Source organism: Vicugna pacos, chromosome 2 (assembly GCF_048564905.1).
Source record: "Vicugna pacos chromosome 2, VicPac4, whole genome shotgun sequence".
Lineage (NCBI taxonomy): Eukaryota > Metazoa > Chordata > Mammalia > Artiodactyla > Camelidae > Vicugna > Vicugna pacos.
This window is the reverse complement of record NC_132988.1, coordinates 99,770,272-99,797,215: the sequence shown is the minus strand read 5'-3', so window position 1 is coordinate 99,797,215 and position 26,944 is coordinate 99,770,272. Positions and strand designations below refer to the sequence as shown.

General features: G+C 35.5%; 1 protein-coding gene across 8 annotated transcripts in view; it reads left to right on the top strand.

Moving 5' to 3' along the window:
* PCDH7 (protocadherin 7) overlaps positions 1-26,944 on the top strand; it is a 386,956-nt gene that overhangs the window by 32,320 nt on the left and 327,692 nt on the right. The window lies entirely within an intron of this gene.

Genomic DNA, 26,944 nt, shown 5'->3' with positions numbered 1-26,944 from the left:
AGGTGTTAGGGATGAAATTCACATCCAATGTGGGAGATATTAGTTGGAAACAATAAATCTTGTCAGGCTCAAGGTACTTTCATTGCTGTAAAAAAAAAAAATGAAGGTCATAAGATAATACTATTCAGGGAAATATGTAAGACATTTAAAGAGATTCATCATTTTTCATATGACATACAGATACCCTTTTAAAAGATTTCAGTATTTTATCTTTGATTTGATTTGGTATTTAAATATTTTAAGTCAACTCTTGAGAAACCGATATATATTTTTTGACATATCTAATTGCATAGTTTAACAAATGGACGGGTGGTCAAGGTTTCTGGTGAGTGTCTATAATTGTTTGGTGGTGTTCAGATGGCTTCAGTGATTTTATTGTTAATCATATTCAAGGAAATCCACACTGACAGAGGTTCTTCTGTATACTAGACACTGTGCTAGGTGTGTTTAGGCTGATTAGGGCATTTCATTCTCAGGGTGCCGATGGATATTGTTTTTCTGTTGGCTTTCTCAGTTAAAGAAGCTGAAGCTCAAGCTTTGATAACCTGCCTGAGATTGTCTAGTTAATCAGAGGTAGAGCTGGACCGGAACCCACGGCTCTGTGACTTCGCAGATTCTTCTCTCGAAGATTAGTCACTAGTCTCACCCAGCATCTCACAAGATTTGTGCTTTTCTGTAATATTAATGAGGGAGCAAAGGCTCAAATGTGCTTGACCTTAGAAATGTAAACAACCTTAGTGTTTAAAATCCCGGGTGCATTTCTATTTTTGAATAAGTAGGCTTCTGAAAGCTGCACGTACAAATTTATTTTCTGAAAGCTTAGAGGAAGCTACTGCTTTTTTCATATATTGATGGTGGCCGGAGGTGATGCATAGATTTGGTTCTGTCTGTAATTGTTTACATCTAGAGAAGTTTGTATGTGAAAGGTTGTTGTAAACAAGTTCTTGTTGGGCCCTGAAAGCTCCTTTCACTTCCCTGTACTCCTTCCTCACTGCTGCTTACAGAAAAAAAAAAAGAGGCCTCTAGTCCTGAACCCTCAAAACATCTTTGTCTCCTAAGTTATTTTCTCAACAAATAAAACCTTCAGTCGCATCCCACAGGATAAAGTGAGGACCAATGAGTAGCGCAAAAAGATTCTTAGCAAATGAATGAATCCATCTCTGTTTCTTGATTTATTTCCCAAGTTCACTCTGCTACAGCCACACTAAACTGACGTTTGCCCTGTGAACGTTCCCTTTATCTGCTCCATGCCTTTGTGCATTCCCTTTTCTCTGTCTGAACTGTCCTTCGATCCTGCTCCATTCCTCTGAAACACACGTATATTTCATGACTTAATGACTCAGCTCAAATGTCATTTCCTATGCAGAGCTTTCCCTACCTCTCAGAGTGTTCTGTTTTCTTGCTTTTTGTCTTTGTTCACATATGCTAATCACTTTGCATTGTAATTCACTTTTTGTACGCCTATTCCTGCAATAATGTGACCTTCTTAGGAAAAAGGATTATACCTAATTTATTATTGAATATCCGGTGTCCTATACATAGTGGATTCTCAAGAAAAGCTTGTAGAACAGTTTCAGTGGTCAAATTAACAAATGTAAACAGCAAACTTTTGTTTAATATGTATTTAACATGCTCTGTGCCAGGCAGTGGTCACGGCACTGGGATATGGCAAAGAACGGCACTGATAAAACTCACTGCTATCGTTGCTGTCACATCTACGGGAGGGATGCGGATAATTAATGATATAAATAAGGAAAGCCTAAGATAGGATGGTGGCAAATGCTGTGAAAAAAACGCTGACACAAGAGATGTCGAGGATGAGAGCGTTCTTCCTTATGGACCGTTCAGTACAGCAATCATTCTGTGTATTTTCTGTCCTGATTCCTTGTTGCAATTTTACAGTTGCTTTGAAGCCATACTTCTTTTACGGTAAAACAGACAATATAGAATTTCTAGAACTGAGTGGATCTGCTTTTAGGAAATTCTAAAAGTAAAAGTTCTTTGAAAGACAAAAGAAACCCAATCAAGCAGCCAAGTTTATGCTAATCTGTGTTCTATAGAGAAAGATAAAGTTCCTATTTTTCTAGGCAGTCAAAAAATGGAACTTGAATGTTAAATTATTGGATGCCAGAGGTTTGTCTTTATATGAAAAAAATTGTAAAAATGCTTCGTTATCTTAGCTACAATTTTATTAAAATACAAATAAATACATTAAATATACAAAAGATACAGTGTGTTTTATATTTATATATTATAATATATAATTAATATATATAACTAATATATATACATAATTTATATACATCATAGATTTCAAAGCATTTTCTATAATACTATGACCTAATTTAACTGAAATATTTTTAAAATAATGAGTAAATGCTAGGTGATATCAGAAAGCACATCATTGTATTTGTCATACACAGATCTGCATTCTAAGAACAAATCTATCCTACATATTATTTTTTGGTCGTAAACCCATGTGCTTCAAAAACCTAAGGTTGTATTTCTCTTTATGTTTCTGTTGGTTTGATTTCCACTCTCCAGTTCCCCCATAATGAAACTTAGGCCTATCTTTTCATTAAACTTCCTTTACAATATTGGTATCACCTCTTTACGTTGGAACTAGATGGACACAGTATATATACACACATGGATACATGTTTCTTATTACTGAAAAGAAAAAAAAAGACCTCAAGAACCATGCTAGTTAAGCTTCAGTTTCCATTGTTTCCTTCTTAAGGTCAATATCCTGCAGCGTTTCTACATATTTGTGGGTCTTTTCTTGCCAAAATTTCTCCCACAATATGTTTCGTAACTCTTACTGAAGACATTAAAAGAGAAGAAGAGAGAAATGGGAGAAGAGGGACTTCGGCTGCCCAAAACACTCATCAGCATTAGCTTTCTGCCACCTCTCCTGCTGCCTCCTTCCTGCTCGCAGCCTCCTTGGAGTTGTGACATTTTCCCCCCAGGATTCTTCTTTCTTTGTCCCAAGTCTTGTCTCGCTTTGCAGGGATGTAAGGGATGTGGGCTATGGTCAGACTGTTTCACAGAGAATCTGCTGTTTCTCCTCCTGATCAGTGATTGTCTCTCCTTGCTGATGGCTTGTGGTTGTATAACAGTATTTGGAAATTGAAGGTGTTCTACGTCTAAAGTAAATTACTAATGGTCTTTTTCTTTTTTATTAATTCACAGGAAAAAATAATGCATGCATTTTTTTCTCAGTTTAGATTTATCTTCTGTACATTTTGCTTCTGCTTCTGTTGCCTCTTACCACTTCTTGGCTGGATCTGGCATGTGGCAGAATAAAACATGAGGTTGAATAAACAATCAACCAGCAAACTTTTGTTATACTATCAATGGAAACATTGAGCCCCTTTTTCCAGTAACAGATATGCTTGTTACATGATTTTAGAGTGAGCAAGTTTAATATACTGATTTTTATGTATGTAAACTTTTCTTTATTCTTAATTAGATTAAATGTATTAAATCCTTCCCTGTACCATGATGTTCCTCAAAGGACAGTTGACACTGATGAGCCCTCCACCAAGCACGTGTGAGAACCACAAACTAGTAAAGCATCCATCCTTTCATTTTGACTCTTGTCTCCTTCTGCAGCTCAACTGTGTGTCTTAGGGAGGTATATCTAGGAGTGGATCATGTTGGGTCATACAAGGTGCTTCTTCCTCGTCATCCTTTTGGTTGTTCAACTCTACTTGTGTAACAAGGTGTCCGCAAGTTCCCCTTAACCCTGAGGTTGACCATTTGGCTGGGTGCTTGCCTAAAGGAACTGCTGTCTATTTAATAGGCACCTTTTAATTGTATCAAACTACACTCTCATTTGACACTAAGTAGAAATAATCAAATCTTTCAGGACAGTCAGATCAGTAGTCCAGATGAGGCTGGATGCTTGGCAGCATCTAATATGTGAAGATCTAGGGAAATAGTTTTGAAATTTTTGCCTGCAGAAGATTCACTGGAGGAGCTTTTAGGAAGTGCAGTTCTGCTTCTGTTACCTCAGGGATGGGCCAGATACCTACATTTTTAAAAAGCACCCTGGGTCATTCTTATGGAAAATACTTTATAGCAACACTATCCAATATAAATATAATACAAACCACACATGTAATTTTACATTTTCTAGTAGGCACAAAAATATAGTAAGAAAAAAAGCAGATGAAATTAATTTTAATTATGTATTTTATTTAACCGCATATATCCTAAATACTATGATTCAATATTTAATCAGTATAAAATTGTTAATGAGATATTTTTCATTCCTTTCGTTAAAAAATTAAATCTTCAAAATCTGGTGTGTATTTTGCAGTGACGGTGCATCCTCTCAGTTTGGACTAGCCTTGTTGCAAGTACTGAGTAACCATATGGAGCTAGTGACTACCACATCGGACAACACAGCTTTAGAGAATTACTTTCAAATCTAGTGAATAAGCTCACGATGCTAAATAAACACATGCTTTCTTTTGTGCTTATCGTGTGCTTGGCACTAAGCTAAGTTCTTAAAATGCATCATGTTGTAAAATCCAGGGAACAGGAATATGAGGTAGGTGTGCTGTTTTATCTACTTGGTAGGAAAAAACACAGGCTCTAGAGAGGGATATGTCCAAAATTGTACAGCGAGTGGGAGACGAAACAGGTCGACACGTCCTCAGAGCACACGGGCTAACTGCCCTGGAGTACCCGCTTCTACACCGCGCTTATTTCTTATGCAATTACATGCAACACAGACTTCTATCTAAGGTGAAAAGTCTTAGACATACATGTTCAAGAGATAGTGTGATATAAATATATCATAAAATGGAATTCAGAGGCAACTGGATTACATTTGTATGTTAGTCTCTCATGCCACTTAACCTCCCAGAACTGCAGTCAGCGTCCTTGGAATGGGATGCTTGGGAGGACGCGACATAAAAATTGTGAATTATGTAAATACCCAATCATTACGTGTGGCTTTGTTCTTAACAGTTTTATATTTCTTAAGATTAGTGTTCGTTTTTTCCCTCTGAGGAAATAGGAAACATTATAACCAATAGTATAAAAAGGCCATTTACTAATGCTTATTAATTATCTTAAATATGAATGAAAAAATAAAGACATAAACTGGGCCAATGTGTAATAAAACTATAAGAGCTGAAGTTTTTCTAGGGCAAGACTCTCACTGCATCGTTTGTTCATAGGAGCTTATTTGTCAAAAGTTATTTACTCTTCTTTTCCCTTGCTTCCTGAATGCGTGATATGAACGTCTTCTTTTATTTTAGTTCTATCTCAGTTGATTAAAGAAAAAGGACTCCCTTTGCTTTTAATACTGCTGAATATCTGAAGATCAATTGCAGCTATTAAATTAAAATAGTTTACCCCTCGAGGACTTTCAAAGACCAAAGAAAATATTATTTTAAATGGAAAGCATTAGTCTTCTATTATTACTGTCTTGGACTGGATTGCATTAGATCTTCAGATTAAGGCAGCAAGCTCTTTGAAAATGTAAAGCCAGTTGTACGATGTGGAATGAAAATAAACACGGAGTCAAACAAACATTTTATTTATCTTGATTTTTATAAACCAAACCAACTTACTGGATTTGTATCTATGTATCATTAGAGTGAGTCTACATACAATCCTAATGTTCCAAACTTGATTACTCACCCTAATGAGAAGGGCATGGATAAATGGTAAATAGTAATTTGAATATGTTATATTTGGCTTAAAATGAGTGTATTATTTTTAAATCTTTATTTTCCAATCCTGAGTGTATAGTAATATGTCAATGAATAAAATATTTTAGAAGCATTCTGACAGAAAGTCAAACTAGAGTTAAAAGTTTTGCATAGATAATTCACTACGCGATCTCTCCTATGTAGACAATCCAGTGTAAATTATTTAAATATCAAGGGCTCTCTTCCATTGTTCCTATAAAATCATCTGTCCATATATAAGATAAACACGGAAGCTTAGAAACTTCTCCTGATGTTGAGGCTACACTCATTAGCAGTCAATAAATCGCAGTGTTACATCAAGTACAGCTGTTGCCTCATGGGTATAGCCGTCTAGTCGGAAGTAGGAAATGAAATCCCAGGGTGCTCTGTTAGCCTGGGATTTCAGGATCCGTTTTGTTTTTGATCCCAGTATTTCTTAAATCCCTTTTCATTAATGATGAAATAGCGTCTCAATATCCAAAGCTGCCACTTGGAAAGAGAAGGAGGAAGATTACACGGCTCACACACTAGTTGTTTTTGTCCAAGTTTCTTCTTGCTTTCCTGTAAATACTGACTTGCACTTTGATAAATTCACACATTTTGAGCATAATTCACAGCATAACCTTTTACTATTTGGAATAAAAATGAAACTTCAAAACAAACGAAAAACAGCATTGAGTAACTGAAGAAAAAAAAAAAGTGCTACCAAATGTATTCAGGAAACCTCACATAGTTCACTTCTAAGTCCTTACCAGCACCTGCTGTTTCTTATTTATCCATGACTCTACCAAATATGCTTATTTATTTTTCCACTCCTAACTTGGTTAAAGCAGCCAATTAGAATCTAAATGAAGAGGCATTGGTACTACATATGCATTCTGGTATCAGAAGTGAATAGTACTCAACTGTAAGGAAGATATATGTATCCAAGAGAGACGTTTGTCTGGATCCATAAAGTTACATGTACTTCGTTGCCTTCAGATGACACTAGCTTAGGCAGCCTGATTGGTATTTATACTGATCTTACAGTCTTCATGTATCCTTTGTTTAAGAACGCAGGTCACCATGGAACACATTTTGGAAAATTTCCACCCAAGATGGTTGAATGTGTGTTGAATGGGTATTTTGCCATATAGATTTAATTTTTGAAAACATCAGTGAGCCATCCTTGTATCTAATTTTAAGTAAAGACTCAAGAATTTTGTATCACAAAGTGCCTATAGTTTATAATTGACCCTAACATGGTTATCTATGCTTCAATGCCCTAGCAGTGCATGACTGTGGATTTTTTAAAGACGTAGAAGTAAACGTTACTGTTAAATCTTTATATGTCATTGAAATAAATGAAGTATGGGAATGAAATGTGTTAACCTTAAAATACTGGCCTTAAGGTTTCACCAAATCTTCAATGTTACTGCGATCCTAAGTCTACTAAAATGCACACAGCTGACCTGATTGACTGTTCAGTCTCTTATCTCATCTGTGTTCTTGCGTATATATTCCACTTGGGGAATGTTCTTTGTAATTAAGAAGAGTCACTTAAGGGAAAGGGGAGTAGGTCTGCAGACACTTAGAATGGATTCAGGTACCCAAGTCCAGGTAAGAAGGAAAGGAAAGTAACAAATATGTATTAAGGTGTCTCATTTCGTGCACATTTTTTTCTGAAAACTACCTTGAATGATAAAGTCACACTGTTGGTTAACGGACCTGGAAACCCTCCTACCTGGATATACAAATCCCATTTTGCCTCCTTAAATCTAAGAGCAGAAAAGGCCTCTTATCAATGGCTTCTGGTGGCTTTTTGTCTAATGAGCAGACATTCTAGCCTGCAATAGAGGCTGTAAGTTGTCCTCACGGAGATTTTTCTTTATTATTCCTACACTCTGGAATGTTTTTTTTTGGTTTTGGTTGTTAACATTCGGGACTACATCTTTAGGACCTGGTAACTTTAGGAACCTTTAGAACCTCTTGTTCAAGGTCCTGCTGTTTCTGATTTTACACTTTTAAGGGCTTCTCTTTGTACTTCTAGTGGAGACACTGGTGTGAAGAAATACTCTGTGAGCCAAGGGAATAAGTTTTTCACAACCACGTTTTCTAGACTCTACAATTGTTCAAATTTGAGAATCTGATTGGTAAACCTAGGACACCAAGAAGAAAAATAATTTAAATATCTATGTGTGCAAACGTATTTTTTTATTTTTTTGCAACTTCTCTATAATTTTTAAACCCTTTGCTGTGTCCTCCAACAAGTGTATGAGTGATGAAGGTGGGTTAGAGGGTGGAGTGTTTTAATAGTTGGGAGAGTTAAAGAAGGTATCAAAGGATTTGAGTCAATAATGACTTCATTTATTCAGGTTGATTAATTAGTACTTCCTCTCCCACCTGTTGTTAGTGGTTTGCTAGAAGGCAATCTGTTCCATGTAGACAATGCATCAGTTAGAGGGGTGGGTCAATTATCTAACCTGCATATTTATAATTGGGAGGGAGTGGGGAGGAGCCAAACTCCCTGGAGACAGGAAGGAACCAAATGACGCCTGTTAGGAGACACTAGTGGGCTTGGAAAAGACGTCACAGGAAAGAGTGGCAGGGGACTCCATACCAGTGGGATCTTTCCCTTTACGTGTAGAGAAGAGAAGACACTGCTTCTCATGAAAAGCATCCCCCCTTAATTGTAAACTGTTACTTTGTTATAAGTTAGATCTAGTATTGCAACTATCAGAAATTTGAGAGAATGCTTATAAACAGTTTTTAAAAGGGCAACTAAAATTCAAATTTTGGTAACTGTATTTTTCTTTTGTAAGAATTCTTTCAAAATCTAAGATTTGATCTTTGTGATGTGCTAAATGATAACAATACATGATTTGAAATTTTAATTTTAAGACAACTGCTTTACTGTGTGGAGGGAAAAACACATGTTTTTAAATTTATGTCACTGAGATACTGCTGTATTTTAAAATATCATATGTGTTATTTTTAGAAGTACAATATTATGTAAAATCTCAGAGAGGATCAATTATGTATATAAAATAATAAAACAATGGCTCATTTATATAGGAAAAAGCAAGAAGACAATCTCTTTTGTATTTTACGTATTTTTTTATAAAAATTACTAAGACAGATTTTCTAGAACGTTATATCTGATTCATTTGTATTATAGTTATTGCCATTTTCATCACATTCTCTTCAAATTACAATAGTTTAGAATTAATGCAATTTTATTTCAATTACAAACAGATGAATAAAATGTACTATTTAGCAAAAAAGATGTTAAAAGATAGGTTTACAAATGGAAAAGAAATTTGTATACAATGTTTAATAATCTCAAATACTAAAATTTAAATTATTTAGTTAAATTTAAATAATAGTTAAATTAACATAAACATTTTTAAATGTTTGTTGGATGAATTTGGCCTATAATACATTGTTATTGGCATTAACCTGCATCTGATACATTTTTGTAATGCCACATCAAGCTTTAAAATTAGTAATAGGCTGTAAATAACTTAGTCAGTACAAATTCCCATAGTAATAATGTGTGGCCACTGAAATCCTATCAATATCTTTTCCCTGAGCAGCTAAACTCAGCATGATTTCACATTTAATGATACAATAGTAAGGTATGGATTTGTTAAAAGGAAAGATAAAGCATGGTTTCTGAATAGATAGTCTTTGTTCACTGTGTTGTCGGGTAAGAATTAGCAGTCTGCAGTCATCCACTTTAAACTATGATCTAATCAGAACTTAAGAGCTAAATAAGAACACAGATGATTAGCCCTTAGCTAGTAGGGACCCCTAGGGAAAACTTCAGTGCTACAGGAAGTGATGCTAATGATTTATCAAGTGGTAAACTTGCCTCTGAGAACAGACTGAACGGGCAACTTCATAGCACAAGGTAGTGTCTATTGGATATTCCAGCCAACCTGAGACCTTTTGCCAGCAGAAGTCCAAGGTACATTTTTAAAAGAGAAAGAGATGATAACAAGAACTGGGAAGGTTTGTTCGTAAAAATTCGGACTCTGATGAAAATCTTCCTTTCACTGGGGCTATGAATCTTCAGTAGCTCTACCAACAGTCAGGAAACCCTTGGTCTCCTAGGGGTACTAAGTGAAAAAGGGTTTTAGAAGTTAAGTTAAACAGCCTTATCAGATCTTCCTAGGAAGGCAGAATTTGGTATTTATCTTGCAACTTAGAACATTGAACTGGAAACTTGAGAGAATTAAACTTCTCAGAAAAATCTTAATGCCCATCCACTGAAATACACATCAACAGAAAGGAAAACTGAAGCCCTGTGGAACTAAAAGCAGTAACGGAGCTGGCAAAATGCCAGTTTAAGTAACTCACCTCCTATCCTACATTGTTAGAGTTTTATCAGTTGAAAATGATATCCACTTCCACTTCATTGGAGAAGGTTGTTTAATAATCTTTTAATCATCATTGTACCTTAACAATATGATACTCAGAATCAGAAGGAGACAGAATACTTTTTAAAAAATAGTTTTTTTAATCTATTTTTGGATAAAATATTCTTAGTAGATGTGTGTGTGGCTGCTATTACGGTAAATCTAATGCCATACATTAGTTGACGAGCTTTTAAAGATCTAGCAAGAATACCTATTTCCATCTCTGAATTAATTGTTTGCTTCCACAATTGAATATACATGTACTAAGTATACTGTCAATTGCAAGTAGTATGTTTACATCTTCAACTGTCATTTGCTTAACACTAGAAACCTCAGAACTTTAAAAAATAAATTTATGCCACCAGAAGAAGGGCAGGTGAATGGCTTCAGCTGTGAAACATTTGGTTCCTTTTCAGCTTCCCCAGGAAGCCCCATTTGCAAAGGAGATGTGAGCAGGAAGACAGACCTCAGTCAGCCTGAATCAGAGATTAACTCCTTGTAATCCCACGACACTTAGGCAGGAAATTGCTCTCGACACGTATTGTGACTGAATGACAGTTTTAGAGCAGGAAGTTTTCAAATAAGAGAAAAGTTCCTTACAAACACGATTTTGCTGTTTTTCGATGTCAGTCAATTTATTTAACCAGATGCTGGTGGGTATATATACATTTTCCATCTTACCCCTGACTTGATTTCCAGTTTCTGTTATTCTGCTCTTTCCTTTTAAATTTTTTTCCAACGCAAAACATTTAAATAGGCTGTCATATATACATTTATTAGAATTATCTTAATATCACTTATATAAAAATTGATACGTCACATTAGATGATTCTATAACATAAAAAACACAAGTCACATATTAACAACAACCTCCGCAGTCCAGGAACACCCCCATCAGTAGTACAAATTACAAGCACATTTTAAAAAGAGGAAGATATTGTTTATTTTTTAATAATTTTATTTTTACATTTTTTGTTTTCCCTTTTTTTTAATGGAGGTAATGGGGCCTGAACCCAGGACCTCATTCGTGTATGTTAAGCATGCACTCTATCATTGAGCTATACCCTCCACCAAAAGAAATTGTTTAGACGTTTAAACCAAGATAACTTTGACTAGACTAAATACATTCATTCATCAAGTGCAATAAATTTAGCATAGTCAGTAATAACAGAATTTTAGGTGCAATTTCACATGCTTTCAGAAATCTTCCAGTTCATCTCCCATGAAAATGTCTTTATACACGCGCTGTTTTCATTTATATGCAGGTGCATCATATTTAAGACTGTTTCAGTTCGTGGTTAAGCGTGTTAATATATATTATAAGGGAATGCCGGGCCAAACTTTAATCCCGATGATGACAAATTTTAACAATTAGAAAAAATCCTTTAAAGTATATTTTAATTTGTTTAATTGCAATGAATACTATTTCCTCTTACTAGACACTATCAAAATAAGTGATGAGAATTTAAATATTAACTCCAAAAGAATGGAGACTCAAACCTCCTAAAATATTAACAAGTATTTTAATTAACAATACAATCATTCTGTAGGTCAAAATGTGATTTCATATTTATTACCAAATGTAAAATACCAGTGATTTGAAATTAAGAATGAGGCTTAAAATATTTGAACTGAATTGTAAAATACAATTTTAAAATGTGCAGTAACTTGCTTGTGACTATGTAATGGAATGTTTTTCACAGTAATGTTATGTTAAAACACTAAATGATCAGAATAAGTAAACGTACCTTTACTGGCAAGAAAAGTGAAAAATTAAGGCCTTTTAATGCTATCTGTAATCACTACCTGAACTCAAATGTCAAATAGAGGTTACAGTGATGCTCTTGAATATACAGTTGTGAGACAATCAGACCAAGCCCTAACCATTTCCAGCATTCTGTCTAGATGTGGTGGGTTGGGGGCTTAATTAAAATAGAGATACAGAGAAATGCTCATTTAAAGATAATAAAGTTAACTAGCATTAGAGTTTGTGTAAAGAGTAGTAACTGAGTTGAGATGAAGCAACTAACAATGTGTTAAAGAGGTTAAAAATAGTACTTTGCAGCATTGTAATCCCATGTGTCTTTTAAATCAACTTGAAACCTCTCTTAGAGAGACTTGTATTTAGCCACACAGCTATGGACAAACAGGTGATGATATTTGCTGTGAAAACAAATTGAAGCAAAGCATCATTTTAAACTAAATTTCTCAAATCAGGTTTCTTAAATCAAGTTTTTTTTTAAATCAAATTTCTTAAATCAGGTTTAGAAGAGAATGATAGTTTCAGGTGGGTTTAAGAAAATGTAGATTTTGTACAACAGAATCCATCTAATATTGATTAGCAATGGTTTTGTTTCCACTTCCATCCATTATTTAAAATAATTGGATCTGAGGAGCTACATGGATCAGGGTCAAATAAATGTTTTCATAGCAGTTATTGGCAGACAGTTCCCTTCTGAAAACTTTCCCCCGAATAGAAAGTATAATTTGCATCTAGTTAAGTATTGATGCGTCCAGTAGTGAGTTTTGATTTTTATGTATTTTTTTGAGACACGGCTTGCAGAGTTGCAGGCTGGTAGGCACCAGGATTTCCTGCACACGGCTGCCAGCGCCGAGCCACATCTGCCCGCGGCCCCCGCTGACTTGGCTGCAGCACATCCCCCCAGCCCCTGCCGCCAGATCAGGTGTGGAGATGCCGCCGAGCTGTCACTCCGCATGGTTTCCTGCAAGTCAGCTCTCTCGTTCCCATCTGTGTTGATCTTCTTTCATGGCTTTTTTCACTGCTTGCCTGGCATGCATGTATTTGTCTGATAAGCCTCAATTTGGCTTTAAGACCTGCCTTACCAGGTTGTGGCTCAAAATGAAATTTCTCCTTGGGTGTGTTTTCCCTTTAGTTATACTTGTTACTTAATTCTTAACTTTGAGATGTTGCTGTTTGAAGACACACTCTATTAAGCTGCTTAGAGTCTTTTTCCACGTTGCCCATCCCATTTTGAGTGTCTTAAGCCATTAAGATCTACCATGTTGCAAGTTTTATTGGCTTTAAAGTTTAAATAACAGCAAAACGAGATGACTTAAGTATATAACGGCATTTTTTTCCCACTTGACTCTTCTCTTACATAATTCTTGTTAGCCAGGAGGTCACTTTTCAGCAGGAGTTTATTTGAATAGCTTTGGTTGTTAATATTCTGGTGAGCCACACTGCAGTCAGGGATAGATTACATACTGATATTTTTAGTCCATAAAGGGCTTTTCTATAGCTAAAGTTTATTTGTGCTTTGTACCATTAATTGGTGTTTTCAGCCATATTCTTGATTATGCAGCTAAAATTTAGTCTAAAGTGTCCAATCCTGCAGGCTTTGTTCTTGCAAACCACCCCATGAATTTATTAAGAGTGGTATACTCGTAATGGCCACTGGCGCAGGCTTGGTGGATATTCTGAGTTGGAAAATGAAAGGGCGGATGATTCAAGTACCCCATGCTCTGATTAGAGGGCTGTGAACAGCTTCCTTCATTTACACATTAACATCATTTCATGCTCTGTTTTCAAACAAGGAATGTCTGTTCTAAAAGTAGATCCCTGAGATACTGCTAATGCACCAAGTTCCAGTTGTCCTTAGTTAAAATAGTCCATCAGGTTTTCTTTCCTTTCAAGAGATAAATCACTATAGCTTTCATGTATTTTGGCAGATTTCCTTAGTTATGGGATGGTGGTTTGAAATTGGCTTATGACTTCCTGCTTCTCAACAATAAGAAATAGCGTTGAGTGTCTTAGCCCTGTTACCCAATGTGTTTGTTCTGGAAACTGGGGTGAAGTTAAATGGAAAGAGAAATATGAAACTCAGGTAGGAAGCGAGTGCTCAGTGATAGTGTACACTCTTCTTTCTTTATAGATTCATTCACCCTACAAATATTAATTGTGTGTCTGAATCATGCCAATTACTCTTCTAGCTTAAAACTTATTGTTAATGTTATAATCTGTGCTCCAAATGATTATAAACTAGAAGCTTGTCAAAATTCCTGTTAAAAACATAAGAGTGACATACAGCTTCCCCACTGAAAAATTGGAAAATTGAACAAAAGTTTCACTTAATAATTATCAAAAGATCGGATTGGTTATTGTTGAAATTATACAATGAACCACATTTTAAGGGGAAACAATAGTTCGTCTTCCATTTGTCTTTTAAAAAAATCAGTATACGCTTCAAGATTTATTACTAAAAAACTAGGCAAGGTACCAGCTTATAGGCTTACTTCATATCACTGTTATTTTTGCCATTGAATCTCATGAATGAGCAGGTGGCTTAGATCTGAGCTGTGACAATTTAAAGTATAAACACACAAAATATGGGACTTCTCTGTTCTGGGAAGGTCATGTCATAAAACTTCTTTTCATTGGAAGCTAAAAATTCATTGACAAAATCAGTTACCTGAATGTCTTAAACAGGAATCATGCATTATTTGATCTCTTTATTGTCACCAGATGGAAAAAAATCTCCTGTACTTCTTATACTTAATCTCTACTTATTTTGAACAATTTCAAAATTTTGTTCTAGCTACATAGAGCTGACTGTATTTGAACAGTCCTACCTCTGAACAATGACAATTGTTAAACCAGGATTTTAGTGAAACCTAGGAGTTTTTCTTCATTGTCAACAAAACAAAACAAAACTGTACACGTAAGCCCTTGCATTCTGGGACTCCATCCAAAAGCATTTAGCAATTTGGCTGTCCCCACCTTCAGAAAACCTGTACTTTGGTTCTAGGGTCTGGGTACTGTGATGTACTCAGAGGATCCTAGCATTCACTACATTGTCAGGGAGGGTTTAGAAGTTGGTCAGTTTTATGTTCCTGGCACCTAAAATCTGCATTTTCTTACTTGGGCCATTTGCTGTTCACAGGAGAGAATAGTGGGAAATTGTATTCATAAATGTGCCTTTCTTTTGTCTGTATTTTGCAAGAAGCCACACAGATTAAACATTTCAAGAAAATATCGTGTAGCCTCAGGATTTTAACTAATCTTATATTTTCTTTAATGACTGCAACTGTTAGGAATTATAAATAGAAAACTATTTTGTGTTTTGAATTGTATATATCTTTTCATTTTCTAAAATTCTTTATGACATTTTCTCATAAAATTATATAGCTAATGTTAAATTATAGAAACAGAAGGGGATTACGTGTGGCCTTTTCTTACAAACCTTTCTTAGATTAAGATTTTCTGTAACAAACTTGGTAACATGTTTTAATGCTAAAACCCAAACAAATGTATTTATTCATTTGTTAGCACTCTTTAATTGCCGGTAAGAGAAATTAGCTCAAGGTGTATTATGCCAAAATGGAAGTACATGGAACTTTTTATCAATGTATTGGAAGATCGGTACCTCCAGTATCTGTGCTTACCCTTTCTCCCTCTCCCTTCCTCCCTTTCTATCTCTTCATCTCTCTTTTCTGTGCATCCACTTCTTTCTTCTTACACTGGAGACCATCTTTTTATCTTCTGCTATTCTAGGTGGTAAACCATGGCTGATAACTCCACAGTTCCTTAATTTGCATGCTACATGCCCATCTACCTGCAAGACTGGTCATTTTTCTGGGTACCAATTTCAAATGTCAGGAAGAGAAACTGTGGCTCTGCCTAGATTAAGGCTCTTTCAATCAGCTGTTCCCTGGAGGAGAAGGGTCATGAACAAGGTGTTCTAGAGAAGATAGATGCAGATACTATCAAATAATAATAACAATAATGATAATAAATAGACAAGTACTGTATGCCTGAATCTGTGCCTAAGTGTTATATTTGCATCATCTCATGTAAATAACTATTCATAAAGCACTGTGCATTTAAAAAAGTGTTTTTGCTTGCATTATATCGTCAATCCTAACAATCACTTTATCAACTAAATGCTTTGATTTCTGTTTAATATTGAAAAAGCTTTTGCTGAAACTTAAGTGAGTTATTAAGTGACAGAATCAGATTTCAAACTATGTCTTCCGATTCTTCCTTCAGAGCTTTTTACACTTAAAAGCTACCTCCTTTCTGCAGGGTGTCAGCGATACAAAATTTTGTGAAACATGGTAGTTAATCAGACCCAAGACTCCCACAGCCTTGTATTTGGTCTCTAATAATAGGACCCCTTACAATCATAGTTTCTTTTTTTTCTTATTCTTTTTTTTTTTTTTTGGCTAACCCTTCTCTCTGATTTTTCCCTTAGCAAATGGATTGCTTAAGAATGCATTTAGCTGCAAGTAATAAATTAACCACGCTTAACTGAAGGGTTGATTTTTCCCTTAGAACAAGTTTCAAGAAGCCACCAGTCAGCAGGATTCGCTGAGTTGTGATGCTGCTGTCCTGTGGCTCTGTCATCCTCAGTTGTTGGTTTTCCTTCTCATATTCCTGAGACAGTTGCTGCTTCTCCAGCCACTCTGTCCTTGTTTCAGATGAGGAGAAGGAAGAGGGACAAAAATAAAAGGAAAAACTTCCTTGACCCCATTTCCTTTCTATCCCAGGAAGGATTCCCTCCTCAAGGAGTTTTCTCAATATTTTATCGTCCAAAATTTTGCCACTCAGCGTCTCCTCAGAGAAAGCTAGATGGGAGTGTGGGTGTTTTTTCTTTTCAGTTTTGGTGGTGTGGAAGATGAGGGAGTGAGCCAAACTAACCCTCTGCTTTAAGGGACCAGAAGTAGTCTTGGTACCACATGCCTGTTAAGTCTTCTCACACTGGCATGAGTCACTCAGATGTTTTCAGCATTTTCGTTGTTCATTTGAATGACTCCAGTTTCCTCTAACTCTCTTAATAGGATGGCTTTCTAACTTTTCTCTGACTTTTAGAGCCCCTTCCAATGATTATTTTTTTAATCCATATCTCTACACATATCCAAGGTGTTATAAACCTACCTAATCCCAAGAGGATATCTGAGAACCATCCTGTTCTCCCCATATCCCTTCTTTACATTTCATAGATGAGACGTGGAGGCCTGGAGAGGCAAAGCTGCATAGCAAGTTAGTGAACCTAAACTAGGTTCCACATGTCTGGACTCTCAGGCCTGGCTTTTTCTAAATATTACTAAATAATAAGTCTATATGTTCATATATGTTGAAATTTAGGAGCAAAATAAAATCACTGACATAGAAAGTGTTTATTACAGAAAAAAAACTCTTGAAATGACCACCCTGTAATTTCAATTCCACAGAGTGCTAGACGTTGACTAGTGAAATAGGAGGCAATCTCTAGTGTGTCAAGTCAGCAGATGTTTCCTGGGTGCCTGTTATGTTCCAGGCACAACAGAGGCCTCGGATACAGCAGTGAACATGGAAGAGGAAGTTTTGCCCTCAGTAAAGTTTACAAATATGCATTGATTTTCATACACTAATCAAATATTTACTAAGGGCTTACTCTGTGTCTTGGACTGTTCTAAATACAGGATATACAGTTTATGACAAGAAAGACAGGATTTGTATTCTTCTGAACATTGAAGCCAAAACTCACTGTTTTCTAGAGATACACAATGAAGAACTCAGACATCACCTTTCCCCACTGCTTATTAGCGAATGCAATCAAAGGAACATATATTTAATTGATAGTATTTCTTAATCTGGGGATTACAATAAATTCTAGGCTTTTAAAAATGTATGTGATATATATCTTTTGGCAGGATGTGCAATTTTGTTAGATTCAAAAAAGGATCCAGATTTAAGTGTTAAATTTATTGGGCTCAGTTCTAACAACTTTGACTCTCTCTACCTTTATTCCTTTGTTTTATTGAATTTAACTTGAATGAAATCTTTTTTTATTTGTCTAAGTCTATTTCTGTCTAGTAAGGAAGTTGAAATTGATCACGCCTTGACTTTGTGGGCCATCAGAGAACCATGACATTCCAGGGTATTGATTTTGTGGTGTTAAAGGGTGACAGATCTAGTGTTAAAGTGCCGAAAGAGAATTGGGTTTCAGATTGTACACCATAAGCAGTCTTGGCTTTTGCTGAGGCATGACTAGCTTTTTAAAGTAATGGAAGGAATTGTAATTCTTTCGTAATTTTTCCTGCATATCCTTGGAAAGATTAATTTAAACCAGAAGCGCGTAATCACGCGTACAGGGAAAATGGTCCACGTGTGGTAAATACATACTCTGCATATCTGTATGCATACAGTTTAGAGTGCATGTATACATGTGGTTAAAGACAGTATACTCTGTGCTAAGAATATTGAGTAATGTTTCAAGTCGATATGACTAAACCTTTTCGAAATATATTTCTCCTCACATTTTGGAAGTCAATTGGTGATAACAAGTTTCGCTGTCTTTCACATCATTCTTATAATCATTATTTTGCATTTTGTTACTGTTGTGCTTTCACGTAGGTACTGCAGAATATGAGTTATGGTGCTCACAATTCAGAGAGGCCAGAGGTCTACGAGTGAAATGCTTGGCAATTTTTCGTTACCCTCTGGGACATGGGAGGTTGACAAGAACTATAATAGCTGCTCTAGACATGATCTGAGGAAGAGTAACCATGGTCATCTTTCAATGTCCCATTTGCCTCTCTATTTGTTCTTTTTCAGTTTAATGACCTTTAGTGGATGCACTGAAAATAACATTTTGATTATATGATTATTGTGTGGAAGACTCTACTGAGCTAAGTCCAAGTGTATCTCTGGAAACCAATCAGAGGTGAACCAGATTCTTTGACTTTAACCAATCCATCATAGTCATCTTTTAATTTATTTCCCCACATTTTTCCAAGTTCCCATTCTTGAATAAGATTTTGACCTGCAAAGAAGAATAGAATGTATTTTATAATGTATGTTTGTTCTGTTTTCTAACAACATAAGTATTTTGCTTAAGCAGATTTGCTAGAAAGTGACAGCTTTGAAAAATTGGACACAGGAGCCGCTGGAAGCATTTCAGTTCCACGCAATCTAAATAGTGCAGAAGGGGAAAATGAAATATATCCGTGTTTTAAAGATGACAGTTTTGTCAAAGATTCCTTTTCACTCTTTGGCTTAAAACAAATAGAGTAAATCAAGTATATCTGTTCAAAATATGCGTGTGCACTCATGGAGGAAGCACCCCTTCCTAGGAAGGTTCCTTCAGAGACAACCAATGAGAGGATTACCTTTAAAACATGTTTCACGGATTGGGAAGACTTTCATTTTCTTGGCATAATTATTATTTGGCACATTTTGAGGTCATGGGATTTCACTAGAACATAGTGGTGCCTTTAAAAAGAGAGGAAAAGGAGAATCTCCTGGTTTAACACCATCTAAGTATATCATTATGGGCCTCTATCATGCTTTTTTAGAAATGCAATAATGTAATTATTATTGTGTGTGTGTGTGTGTGCACATGCGTGTGTGAGAGAGGTTTAAAAGCCTAAGGTTAGATGCTAAACATTTTATGAATATATTAAAAATGCAATAATATTCTCTAGATGAAAACTGTTGTTGAGTATATTTGAAAAGGTGTAGCAAGTTTGATAAAACCTGCTTTGAGAACAGTTGTATCGCTAACTGGAGAGGCAGTGGAGTGTAGTCTAGTTAAGAGCACAGACACAGAGGTGAGACTTCTTGGGCTAAAAATTCCAGTGTCGTGATCCGGAGCAAGTTAATTTCTCCGTTCTTGAGTCCCTTCTTTGTTAAATGGGACTAATGATAGTATCTACTTCCTAGAGTCCACATACCGTTAGCCTGAGATCTCATAACACTCAACAGTGTTAGTTATTGTTGGTAACTGAAAACTCTTACCATGTTATTAAGCCATGAATAGAAAAGAATTTTTTTTTAAAAAAAAAGGTAATTCAGAGGATGAATTAAAAGCTCAATAATTTTCAGGAATTCTGCAACATACAAATCATGTTTCTTTCAGGACAATAGTAAATGAGTAGTGATCGCATGCTTTTTTTTCCCCCTAACAAAAGAAGCAGTGCTGATTGCCCCTTATGTCTTGTACATGTACTGTAATGTACTTTGAGAGCTATACTGTAAGGAAGCCACTGGTCATTTCTATCTTTCAGATTCCATAAAATAATCAGTTAGCTGGTTTCATGTTCGTAGATTATTCTCAATTTTTGTCATGTTACTTTTAGAGACTGTCTTATAAATGAATGTATATTTTAATTACAATCTGTTCCAATTCACCTTTGGCAAGAGTAGTTATGTTAGTACCGTTACTTTCTGAAACAACTTTCGTTTAATATGCTGTGTTCATTGTCTGCGCCATTATATGCTTAAATTGTCTCTTATCAAAGAGGTAGCTGGTAGTATGTTTTATCGGGATTATCACCTAAATCTGTCCCATGAAAAAGATTGATTCATTATGGGTTCCATAAAAAAAAATCTTAAAACGTGATCTATTTATACATTTTACTTCATTTTAGGGCCTATCGGCTCTTCATATTAATAGGATTGTCATTTTTTATGTATGAAAGGATTCTTGGTATGGTTTGGCTCAGAGCCATCACATTACCTTTCCTTTTAACTCTTTGGAAACATTGACTTATGTTGATTGCATTAGTACGGGCTTAATTTTATTTCATGTCCAAGATGACAAAGGTCACTTCATTAGGTACCTCATTTGTCTTTCTTCCTAGTGGTTTTCTGGTATCCTATACTAAGTATCATATAAAAAAAAATGTTCTGCTTCCATTAAGAAAAAGTGGACAGAGAACAAAGCCAATTATTTGCAGCACATAAAATCCTTATGATAATTTGGTAGAGTTTAATTAAACTAATACATCACACTGCACTTATAAGACAAAGGAGTAAAAAAGGAGCAAATAATCTTTTTTATGTTAAAAAACACCATATTGCTTTTTGATTAAGCTCTTTAAGACTTGTGACCTACTTTAAGGTGTAAGATTTACAGTCCTTTACATAGGAAGCACGTTTTAAAAAAGTTCTATGTAATATTGATTGGGACCAGCCCCTCACCAAAATTTGAAGTGAAACTATGAAAATTTCTTATGATTTTTCCAACTCTCCAAAATAAAAGTTTCTGCAAATTTTGCCCATGCAAAAAGCATTTTTATTACAAAGAATCTTATTTTGGTATTTAATGTACAGTCACCATTGGTTGTTTTTTTTGGGCCCACTGACATTAATGCAAAGTCCACTATAAATGAAGAGCAAGTTTCTGTAACTTGCATATTGTCCCTGTATTTCACAACTGGAATGTACTGAAATTAGAGCTATTTGGTCTTTATTTAAATAATCTCATTTCCCAACTTTCCATTTCCTTGAGATGTAATCTCATAAGATACATGGAAATAAACCTCTGATTAGGAGTGAGGACATTTAGTTTTAATCCTAGGTCTGCAGTGTTATACTGAATGTGTCTTGTCGCCCCTCTGGGCCTCAGTATTATCACTGGTAAAGTGAATAGTTTGGTAGAGGATGATTCCCGGTGACTTCCTTATCTCTCAAGTTATACTTCTGCATTAGTTATTACTATAATACCTTTCTGTGTCCTGAAGGTCAGTACTTAATATGCTCATATGGATCATTAAATCAGTGCCACTTGGTATTTATGAAAGTATTTCTAAAAACATTTTTAGAAATTTCTGATGATCAGAAAGCATAGCTTTTTAAAGCTGGTTAACCACAAATCATATTAAAAGAGAATTATATTCAACTTAGAAATGTATCTATTATTAACTAAGGCTCCACATACTCACTGGCAGTTCTTACACTTTCAACATTATCTTTCACGAGCAGGAAACTGGTTGGCTAGATTTTATCATTTTGTCCTAGCTCACATTTACATTTCCAAGACTCAGTTAATTCACTGGATATTTACTTCATTTTCTGGCTCGTGGATCAAACTCTTAGTGAGTTTATCCATCACCTGGAAACACTTTGACTGCTTTCTGCTCTCTTCTGTGAGTGTTTTAAGGCTCCCCAAGTAGCTCTCAATTTTTCAGGCACAGGATTACAATTTTAGTGGCATTTAACAACAGCCGAGTTTGCTATTCACTTTGTTTCATTAACAACTAGTCTCCGTTTCTCTCAGGCAGCTTATTGCTTTGGTATAGGAATACTAGCCAGTTCTGCTTCTATTTCCAAAGGTGACCAATACTATGGTCCAAAAAGGATAGTGATGATAGCTTAAGTTTGCATCATTTTACATTTTTATTATAAGCTTTAAGGACAGAAATGCATTAATGCTCAACTTTGGACAAACGTAATTGGAACTAGAAAGCTGGGATGCAGTCTAACGTTTTTGCTTGTATAGTGCACAGTTGTCTGTCTGCATTGATCTCTGTCCCTCTCTGATTCAGAAAGGGTGTTTCTGTAAAATACTTATTTAGAAGAAAAACAAGAAAAAAATTAAATCATGGATTAAGAACGACACACTTTAACATTAAAGAATAGGCTGTTCTAAACCAGAAATTAATTGCATTAGTTTTAGCAAATAGTTTTGTTTTTTTTTTTTTTTTTTGCATTCTCTGGTTTTTGACAGTTATCTTGATCTGTCTTGAACATCCAATTTAGGATGTTCAGGACAGTTTTGTTAGTGGTGGTGGTGGTGTTTAATTACTACATTGGTTCCTTTTATATGTAGACTTGAGCTAAGGAGAGCGAGTAGAGAAAACGGCTCATGATGGAGTTGAGTGAAATTCCAGAAATCTCTGGGTTAGGCAAAGAAATTCTCTCGCTGCCTGCTGATCTCACCTCAGATCTTCACAACTTTGTTTCTTCTTGGAAGGCAAATTTCTCTCATTTCGGAAGATGTCAAGCTTCCCTGTCTTTTAAGACACAACTTAGGTTTCTTTAGCCAAAGAGCCCTCTTCTTCCTCCCCTCACCACAGTTCTCTCCTCGGGGCTCTCCTAGTTTTACCTGTGGGGCTTGTATCTTCCCCACCCACCCCAAGATTAGTAATCTGTTGATGTGTATATATTTGCATATCTCTTCAAAAGATAAAGGATTCCTCAGAACTGGGATGGTGCTTTGTCAGTCCCCCCACGCCTCAGGCAGTGCCTTTCGTGTGACTGGGCTCTGTAACCTTTGGCTTGCCTTCTAACTGAGATTCCCTGATTCTCACAGTCAGCCAGTCAATGCATATTGATTGCTGGGCCATCCAACCTACTGCATTCTCTTGTTAGGCCCCAAATCATTCGCATTCTGTAGTCAGGGCCGAGTACAATTCCTAGGATGCGGGGCTGGTATGGTATTGTCCAGCCCTTTCCTTCCATGGCCAGTCGTCATTGACTCCCAATCTAACAGCCCTCTTTTCTAAAGAGTGTAGATTAAACAGTGCTGATGAATGGCCTTCCTGTGTGTGTACACGTTTACAGGTGTAAATGGGTATAAACATCCTTTCTTTGATTGGATGGGATTTGTCTTCTGTGTTCCGTTCCTCTCCTTTTTTTTTTTTTCTTGGCAGTTTGGACAATTTTTGAGTATGTTGAAGCTGTTTCTTATATATTCACAAATTTAAGTAATTATGATAGAATCCTGAGTCTGATAAATACATAGGCTTCTAGGACTGAGCTTCCTAACACATTCATTTATAGTAGTTTAGGAATAAACTAAAAATCAGCATAATTTTGCTTATTATTTCTTAAACTGTGGCAAAAATGGAGATATTTGCAGTTATGACGTAGCTGTTTATTTTTTAAAAGATTCCAAGTCAGATTTAAGAAATAATTATTAGAAGACATAATGTAGAAGAAGAAAATCTTTGACTAGGAGCCAAATGTCTTAGTTTGGGGCCCTGATTCTACCATTATCTATGTGATTTTTATGCAAGAAAATTAAGCTCTCTTTAATTCCCTCATATGTAAAATGAGCAAAATTATAATTGCTACTTCACAAGGACTTTGTGAGGTTTAGTTAGATAATTAAGTGTAATCTTGTAATAAACATCTATATAGGTGATATAGTAGCTAATAATCATAATTGACAAGTTTTGGTACATCATTTATATAAAATCAAAATAAAGTAAAACACCAAAATACCATCCAGAATTGTCGTTCTCATAGTCCTTTCACCAAATCCTGTGTTTACCTTGTGTCCCGCTTTCTATTTCAAATGATTTGCCAGTATTTGTTTAAAACATAGATAAATGTTCAGTGTTGATAATGGCCCTGCCCTGGTTCAGCTCCTATATCGTGAATTTTTGCTCTAAAATACGAATATCCACTTCCTGTTCCTAGATTGCAGAAACTACCGTCAATCTTGTTTTCTGTGTCATGGAATCGGCTCTGTTTTTCATTTGATACCTTTTACTTTTCCCTAGATCTGAACATCAGTCAGGGGGAAAAGATTATGAATATTCATAGACTCCTTTTACATATTGCCAATTACATGCAAACACATTCAACAGACACTTGCACCTTCTACACCAATTATGTAGGTGTGTGATTTAGTTTTGAAGCATACCTAATAGAAGTAAGTAGAAAATAGATACATATTTCTCTCAAAATACATATATTTCCTTGAGTATGGTTTGGAAGTTTTTTTCAGAACTGTCAAGAGTGTGTTGATTCCTTTGTGTGAGTATTTAGTGTGTTCTTGCCCCTGAATCTGAATCCCATTCCTGTTCTGTGTGGAATTCAGCTCCTTTTCCTAGTGCGAGTCACCAGTTCTTGGCCAGGGAAGTCGGGAAAAGGAGAGCAAAGCTTTTATAAGTTGACTTTTTTTCTGATAATTTTTGATAATTAAATTCCAAGCTTATTTCAGTCTCTGTGGTTAGGAAATGGAAATGGAAACTGAGTGAGATACAGAGATGGCCTGGTGAAACGTGCTCCAGGAATGATTTGGTTGCATCTCATTGTGTGTCTGTGTCTGTGTGTGTGTGGCTCGTTGCGTGGGTAACAGAACAAACTGAGGAGAAAGCTTGAAAGGGGAAGACAAAGGCTGCATCTATACGACTCCAGCAGAACTGGACCTGACTCAGAGATTGGTTCGGACTGATTTACTGGAGCCTGTCTCCTCAGCAGCAGTGATCTGAAAATTGCTTCCAGGGCCATCTTAATTAGCTGATTCAAGTCAAAACAAACACATCCTGGTAACATCCATTTCTACCCTGACCCTCACCAACAATTGTTTTCAGAATGGTGATTCCTAAGTAGTTCTCCGCAGCCTCAATAAATGATTTGAGGTGTGCGCTTTTGTTTTTAAACATGAGTCTTTAATGGTGAGGAAAGAGTCCGTCTTTCTTGGCTTTAGTGACAGGCGGATATTAGTACATAGATGCGTTTATTCAGTGCATCAGAGCTTAAAACCACAAAAACGTGAAACCTGCCCTTACGTAGTTAATTTATGAAAGGAGAGCATTCTGTTCCTCAGGAACATTTTAATAAGAGGATTTCATTATGCCGCATGGCAGAATAGTGACGGTATTACTTAAATGCATTCTCTTTCTTGGATATGCTTTTAAATTAAAAGTATGTCAGGTCTTGAAAATAGAAAATGAAACATTTGGACACCTCTGATTTTCTATTTTTTTACTTGTTTATTCATTTATTTAAAACCTTGCAGAAAGTCTTAGATAGTATCTTTCCTTTAAGGAAAGAAAATAATGACTATTATATAGAAAGGATTAAAAAGAGAAGGTTAATGAAATTTTAGATGGACAGACTAAATTTAAGAAAGAATTAGGAAAAAATAATATGCCAGAAAAATAAAGAGCATTAACTACAGTTAAAAAAAGCGTCTCTTCCACAATCTATCATATGATAAATAATAGAAAGTGAAAGATAACCACATGATTTCAAAATATTAAAATTAGATAAAAGTGATACTGTGATGTGACAAGTAATATGATTTCCTTAATTAGCCAGTCCCAAACAGTCATTCACTTATTAAAGCAATAATTATTGAGGGCCAACTATGTGCCAACACGGAGAATGAAGTAGTAAACAGTGGACGTGATGTTTGCCCTCGTGGAGTGCACTGTAGCCTTATGGAGGATGAAAATGTTAAATGAATAACTTAGTAAAAATAGGTAAACTGAAATATTTGATAAATGCTGTGGCAACGACATATATAGATGAAATATAAACATAAGATAAACTATGTTCATTTTAAACTTACAGTTTAAATCATAGAGACTCACTTTATCATCAATTCCGTGGTAAGTTTGTGCTTCTTGTGTAATTAGCCTGAGCATCCCAAGTTACGGTAACGTTTAGAGCTACTAAAGGAAGAAAAAATATTAATTCTATTTCTAAGGAAAGATAAAAAATTTAATTAAAAAAATTAAGACATTTCATAGCTGCTTAGATTTATACAGCGCATATGGATAATCTGCAGTCAGAGCCATTTTTAAACATTGTCTTCTCTTGAATATAATTAATTTAAAAATTAACCATTTTTTTACATCATTTACTTTCAAAAATTAATTGGTTGATTATTCAGTGAAAGAAATAATCTACTTTTCTAATTTTGATTCTCACGTGCTGATGTGTTGTGACACTGGAAATTAGCACGATACTGATTTTTAAAAATTCTAATTCTTAAGGATTCTAATTCTTTCGGTAGTGAACTATATCACTTTTAGTTTATGGAAGTGATTTATTGTCTTTTTCGGCAATATTCAAACTCATGAAAGGTTTTACTGACATCAATTTCACCATCAAACTGGAAAGAGTATTCTGTGTATCTTTTGGCACTGAGAGGAAAAATAAGCCAGCTGGTCAGTTTCAAGTTCAGAGAACTAAATATTCAACACTATTTAAAACTCACCTTAGCACCAAAACATTTTGAAGGAGTATTATCATCACTTTTATTTGTGGAAAACATTGTCTTTTTATGGTCATGACTTTGAAAGGGAGAGTAATTCATCCTTGACCAGAGATCAGCAGACCATTTGTTGATAGCGTGTAAATTGCTCAGATTT